At 36.5% G+C, this 6,227-nt stretch overlaps 1 long non-coding RNA gene across 1 annotated transcript; it reads left to right on the forward strand.

Moving 5' to 3' along the window:
- Positions 1 to 200: 200 nt before the first annotated feature.
- LOC123521538 lies at positions 201 to 6,082 on the forward strand. The gene is made up of 2 exons (XR_006679959.1): positions 201 to 281; positions 639 to 6,082. It is a non-coding gene; the product is annotated as an uncharacterized LOC123521538 (long non-coding RNA).
- Positions 6,083 to 6,227: the final 145 nt, after the last annotated feature.

Raw genomic sequence — 6,227 nt, forward strand, 5'->3', positions numbered from 1 at the left:
TTTGGAATAGATTCCTGAATTGCTATTTGCATAATCAAATATAATAAGTATATCCTTATCTTTTACTTATGTATAGCAAATATGATCATGTTTGGGGAGGACTTTCTGCAAAGATAGGCTGAAGTCAAGAATCACTATTACTGTCATGATATAAATAATCAAATACAAGTGTTTCAACTTTCTGGTTTTGTTTCTTTCTAGCTGCATAGACGAATGGTTCGAAGTAAATAGGTCTTGCCCTGAGCACCCTTCAGATTAAGCATCAGATTCCTGGTTTAGAGGTAAGTCTTCCCTTTTGGTTTTACTTGCTTTTTAAGGTGCTGTGTTGGATGGTTGTCAGTGCTGGCTTCCGTGCTGTTTCTGCGGTGGAGGGAAAGACAGTGGTGTCTGGCTACTTATTCTTTTGTGACTGTTTGCTGTCTGAAGCTTTCCTTGTCCCTTCTGTGCCCTACATGCATTATTCTGCACAATCCTGGTTTTATGAATTTTTAGAATAGTAAGTAAAAGAATGGAAATTTATAGTAACCAAAGAAATGTTCACAAGGAAATGGACTCTGTTCCGGTGTATGTTACTACTAACAGTCAATGCTAATAACTGAATATATCTGGTTTTAAACAGGTTTTCTTATCTTTTGAAGATGCTTGAAAAACCTAGAGGATATGAAGAGCGGTCTCTGGAACAACAAAAATGCAGGCATACCCAGCCAGAAACCGGAGTTGTGTGAGAGTCCCAAATACGGAGATGGACGATCATGCAGGGTGACAAAAATCCTCCGGAGAAGAGGACAGTTAGCACAGATCTCAGTGTACCAAACATGCGTATAAAGGACACACACAGGGATTTTGAAAATGCTGCACATCCCTCAGTAGTCATCTACATAGGTAATACTGATAAACATTTTATATTCAGATGCCAAAGTTAACTGATTTAAAAGTTGATTTACTTTTTATTAAGTTCTCTAGAGCTGCACAACTAGTTATGTTTTGATTTGTATTTTTCGTTTGGGGTCTATTATTTGCATCCATCTCTTATGAAATTAAAAACCCACATGACTTGCTTCTTATAAATCAAAGTCTGAAGTGTAATGGAGCAGTAAAACCTTCTCTGAATGCAGACCAGGCTCTAAGCTCTTCCGTCTCCCTCCCCAAGCCCCACCCGACCCCGAGTAGAAAACAGATTCTACAAAGGAAAGCTGAACTGCGTTACTATTTACAATGAAAGGTATTTAACATTATCAGAATGCAGTCCAAAGAGTAAATCAAGTTACATAATTGCATTTTAGTTAACAAAATATTTACCTGCCTACTCAATTTCAGTTTATTAAATGCATTATTTCCTCTTAACTAAAACTGCTCAACAATTAATCAGCAGTGAGTCACCTTGCAGCTTTTGGAAAAATACCAATTTTAAGTGATGCCAGCTATAACAACTTTGTTTTAACGGGTATTTTGTTGTTGTTGTTGTTGTTGTTTATTCTTTTCATGTAATTATTTTACTGTGCTTAGCATCTCCAAGCAATTTTCCACATTTGGGTAAAATATTTAGAAGGTTCTAAACTTAATAACTTATGAAGAAAAAAGTAAAATAAAAATTTTCTGGAGTGGAACTTGGGATCATTTAAGGGATATTTTATATACTTTTAGAAATCACAATTTAATTGGGATGCCAGATTTATAGCAATTTGCATCTTTAATTTTCCAGATAATCTGGAAGTTAGCATTTGATAAATGATTTTTTAAAGCAAAGATGAAGATTTTTTTAATTTATAATTTATTAATAAGTTGTTACTGTAATTAAAAATGTTACTCTCTTGTGACTTCTAAATTCAGTCTTGTGTAGAAAGAAATGTATTGAGCGAAATTATGTGAATAAATATTTCCATAAGATACATCTGAATGGTTCAAAACAAACTGGAAGAGAGCTGTCAAGGCTACAGTAGTGAATGTCATTGTACTTTCTCTTTTTTTGTAGTGTCAAAAATACCTACACATAAACTTTGCGTTTTCGACATGAGGGAAAATGTTAGCAGTGGTTGCATATCTAGGTGTAGCACTCTTGACAGAGCATGACTGAAAGTTGCGCAATACTGGTGTTTTTGTTTTTTGCTTTAGCTTTCCTTCGCGTCCTTAGCTATTTCCTTCCTACTGAGAGCTGCTACTCTTCTTCCTTGTCCTCCAGGCTTGCCCCCTCTCTTGCTCCTGTCTCAGATTGTGGAACTGAGGAAAAACGTGTGCTATTTTAAATGATGAAAAGTGCTTTTAATTGATGTCTGTGCCGTTCTAGGCCAGGTAACATTTTCCCTCAAGTTATGCTGTGAATGCCTTTTGTTATGCTGCAATTGATAAAAGAATAAAAGGATTCAAAACCTCCATTGGAACATCTGACAGCACAAGCACAGTTTCATAGGTGCTTTCTTTAAAAAAGTAGAGAAAATATTCTTCCCTGCATACTTTCCCCCTGCTACCATGGACTCTTCGTTTGAATTCCTTTTCATCTAATGTTGGGATTTACAAGATTTCCCCTCTGAAGAAACCCCTCCTACAATGTGACGACTTCGCTTCTTTTCTAATCCTGCTGTATTGTGCTCAAAGGAAACAATGTTTTAGAGCTGTGGTAGCCAACAGCTCAGATTCTCCTGGAAGTTGCTTTTCTGCACTTTTCTGTACTTCTTAGCACTGACTTAGTTCACTCACTCATCTTTATTCCGTGCCATACTCACACCATCCTGTGGACTTGGCCTCAGTTGATCGCAGGTTCTGTGCTGCTGCTGCAGTGGACACTCGGCGGTTTTTAAAACGTTCCTGTTTGTCAGTATCAAGTGCTCCTTGACCATTTACCTTTATCTAGAACAGTGTTTATTTAAATCTGTCTTTAGCGAGTCCTTTTTTGTCCTTGTTCCAATATATGAAAGTTAGTGTTTTCACTGTTAAGTTCTGTCTCCATCAATGATTTGCACGAGAATAATTTGGATATAGAACAGGTTTACAAAGACCAGCTGCTCCAGTTTTTATTCAGAATCAAAGCTGCTGTTCTGGAAAATATTTTAAGTAATTCTACATAATATCACTTAGAATACTTATAAGCCTCTGTACGACATAAAATCACGCTAGATGTGGCTGAAAATTACGGGCAACTAACTATTGTGGAGATGAAATGAAGGTTCAAAGGCTAGATTATCATGTTGATTGTAGCTTCTAGGACCCTTGCAGACAGAAACTCGTTTTGCAGATCACATCGTACTTGCGTATGTGGAGAAAGCCCTGTGTTCCACGATTTCCCTTGACTGCCACTCTGTGCATAATGGATCGGATTGAATGCCAGTTTAAACTCTGTCGTATTTTGATCGGGCCCTTCCCTCCCTGCCTCAACCCCACGCACTCTAAAACGTTTTAAGAGAAGTTAAACACCCTAGTTTTGACTCTTTGCCAGAAAAAAAAGACTGAGCATAGTTTAATATGTGTTTTGTTTTTTTTTTCAGATTAGGCTATAAGTCTGATGATAGATCATATTTTAAAAGCAGTGTTTGTGATGGAAACAGAAATAATGGTTCCCATAATGGTTTTTGGCGTGTGTCTGAGCCAAACCATTAAAAAAAGAAAAGAAAATGTAACTGTTGAATGATCCGTAGCTTTGGCTTCTTACTGGAACTGAAACTTCTTTGAAATGTTACGCAGTTATTTCCATTGTCACCCACGGGACACGTCACTGGAGTGTTACTCAGAGAGCGAGCCTGTGGTGTCTTCTCTGCATGGCTGCAGTATGAATCTCAAAGGAGTCCCGTGTGCAGGACGTGTGGAAGATAGCAGGCTACTTTTTCTGAACTTATTTGATTCACAGCCTTGTTCGTAAGTTTTTAGTATAATAAGTTTTAATAGCAGTCACTCCAATTAATATATTTTAGCAAGGTACAACATGAGGATATTTCTTTAAAGAAAAAGATGGCAAATTTATGTAAACATGACCTACATTTATTTACACGTTTGGAGAGTGACAATTTCCTAACAACAAGCTACATTTAAACAAAGCATGAAACTTTAGTTTTTTGTTTTGTTTTTAATAAAGAATAATTGATTTTACTATCTGCTACCATTGAATTCACATCTGTACTATACATTGATTAAAAACTATCCAAATCATCTATTTCACAGGAGAAGTTTCCATATAAATGAGATGATCCAGAACTATAGGTAAAACTACATAGAGGTAAATGGTGTATGACTCCAGTGTATTCAGTTGCTGGAAGTCTTGTACTTCATTTGGGCCATGTTCTTGAAAGTTGATTTATCCTGAGGACAATGCTGTGTGATTGTGAAGTATCTATTCTTGGATAGATGTTTCTTAGTTAAAAATCCTAGCATGCTAGTATTTTATGTTTGGCCCCTTTCCTTTTCTTCTGAAGTATGTAATTTCTGAACTGTTCCAATACCATGTTGTGCCTAACGGTAGTTAGCAATCTGTTTTACCATCCACTTTTCCTTACCCAGATCTTATTCTGAAGCTAAATTGTGGCTGGGTTTTCTTTAAAAGAACTTGCTACTTGGTATATTCTTACTATTATATATTCCTCTTATTCAGGAACTGGGAAAACTTTCTTCGGTATTAAGTTTCTCAAACAGTTCTCTTGGATACCATAGTCTCTGTGAATTCTGTGCTTAAGCTAAAAAAGGGAGTGTTTTGTTTTAAGCCACAGAATTCCTGTATTGAATAACAGATACCTGGTCGTCTACACTCTGCAGAAAGTGAAAGGCCTGCAGCATTGCAGAAAACCAGATATGTTAATACTTAATTTCAGTTGAAAGTGCCGTATTACTGTACATAGGATGTCGGTATATTTTCAGATGACATAAGCCATTGTTAATTTGAGACTGATAGTAAATAGTTTTGACCGCTCGCTTATAGAGGGGCAAAGAACAACATGGCATAAACATACCCGGAAATAATTTGGGGTGGGGGAATCAAGTGCTGCTGTAGAACCCACTGGCCAACCTTGTGTTTCTTAGCTCTGCTGCCCTGAAACTGAGGCACCTGTCAGGCTCCCAGGTCATGGAGCCAGGGCAACAAAGTTTTCCTTTGAAAGAAAGCATGAGAATATCTTTCTGATTCGGGATGTTGACTCTTGACAGGTACTGATGTTTGGTAACACACAGTGTTCTCTGTGTCCCGATACCAGTGAACCCGGTTAAAAGCTTGCACTACTAGTCGATGGTGTGATAAGCAGCTGGGTGCAAGTAAGAGAGCAGCACCCCTGGAGAGAGATACAGAGGAGATCATGGAATCTGATGGTATTGATCTATTTTACAGCAACTCATTACACTGAATGAATTTCTTTGCAATGACTTTTATATGAATTTTATTATTTGAAAATCATGATAATGATAGATATTTACCTTCTAGTGTGTACATGATTTTACAACTCTTCTGTAATACCTCTCATTATCCTGTTATTCTCCTGTTAAATAAGGTTTCAAAAGCGTCAATCATAAGTAATATAGACAATGTGATAGAAACAACTTGTATTGGTATGTTCTCAATGAAAGTGGAGCAATTCATTATTGATACTTTAATAAATCTTCCAAATGATTTTGCCAAATAATCCCATTGATTTGTAAGTAGAAGACAGGAAACTTGTCATATTTATTCTTTTACCTGAAAGCTAGCAATATATGATAATAAAGAGAAAAGCCTGCATGCTGAAAAGTAACCATGAAGTCACCGAGGTTACATAGAGCTGCTGTATCTCCTCTAGCATACTCATTTACCCCAAAATTGGGTGATGGAAAATGTTGGTTAAGATGCTATGATAGCCTACGAGCTGACTTACAGTGGGAATAGAGAATCTTTTTTTTTGGTGGTGGTAATGGAAAGAGAGGTCTCCACATCTCACCCCACCCCTTCAGTAAAAATGTACTTCCAATTTCGAATATAAAACCTACTTGTAAATTTTGAAATGAAATATGTGTGAAAGTGTCATCTGTCAGCGTATAATCACACCTTTATACTTTAGGTTGAATTTAGTGACATTTCATTATGTTTTGAAAGGGGGGGAAATAATACAAAGAAAATAAATCTTTTGAAGCACAATTTTGAAGATGTTAAGAGTGAGTTTGTTTTGTTTTGTTGTTGTTTTTTTCGTTTTTTTTTTAAATCATTTTATTAGGGGCTCATACAACTCTTATCACAATCCATACACACATCAATTGTGTAAAGCGCATTTGTACATTCATTG

This window comes from Echinops telfairi, unplaced genomic scaffold, assembly GCF_000313985.2.
Source record: "Echinops telfairi isolate 266 unplaced genomic scaffold, ASM31398v2 ScPeMD7_23;HRSCAF=83, whole genome shotgun sequence".
Taxonomy (NCBI): Eukaryota; Metazoa; Chordata; class Mammalia; order Afrosoricida; family Tenrecidae; genus Echinops; species Echinops telfairi.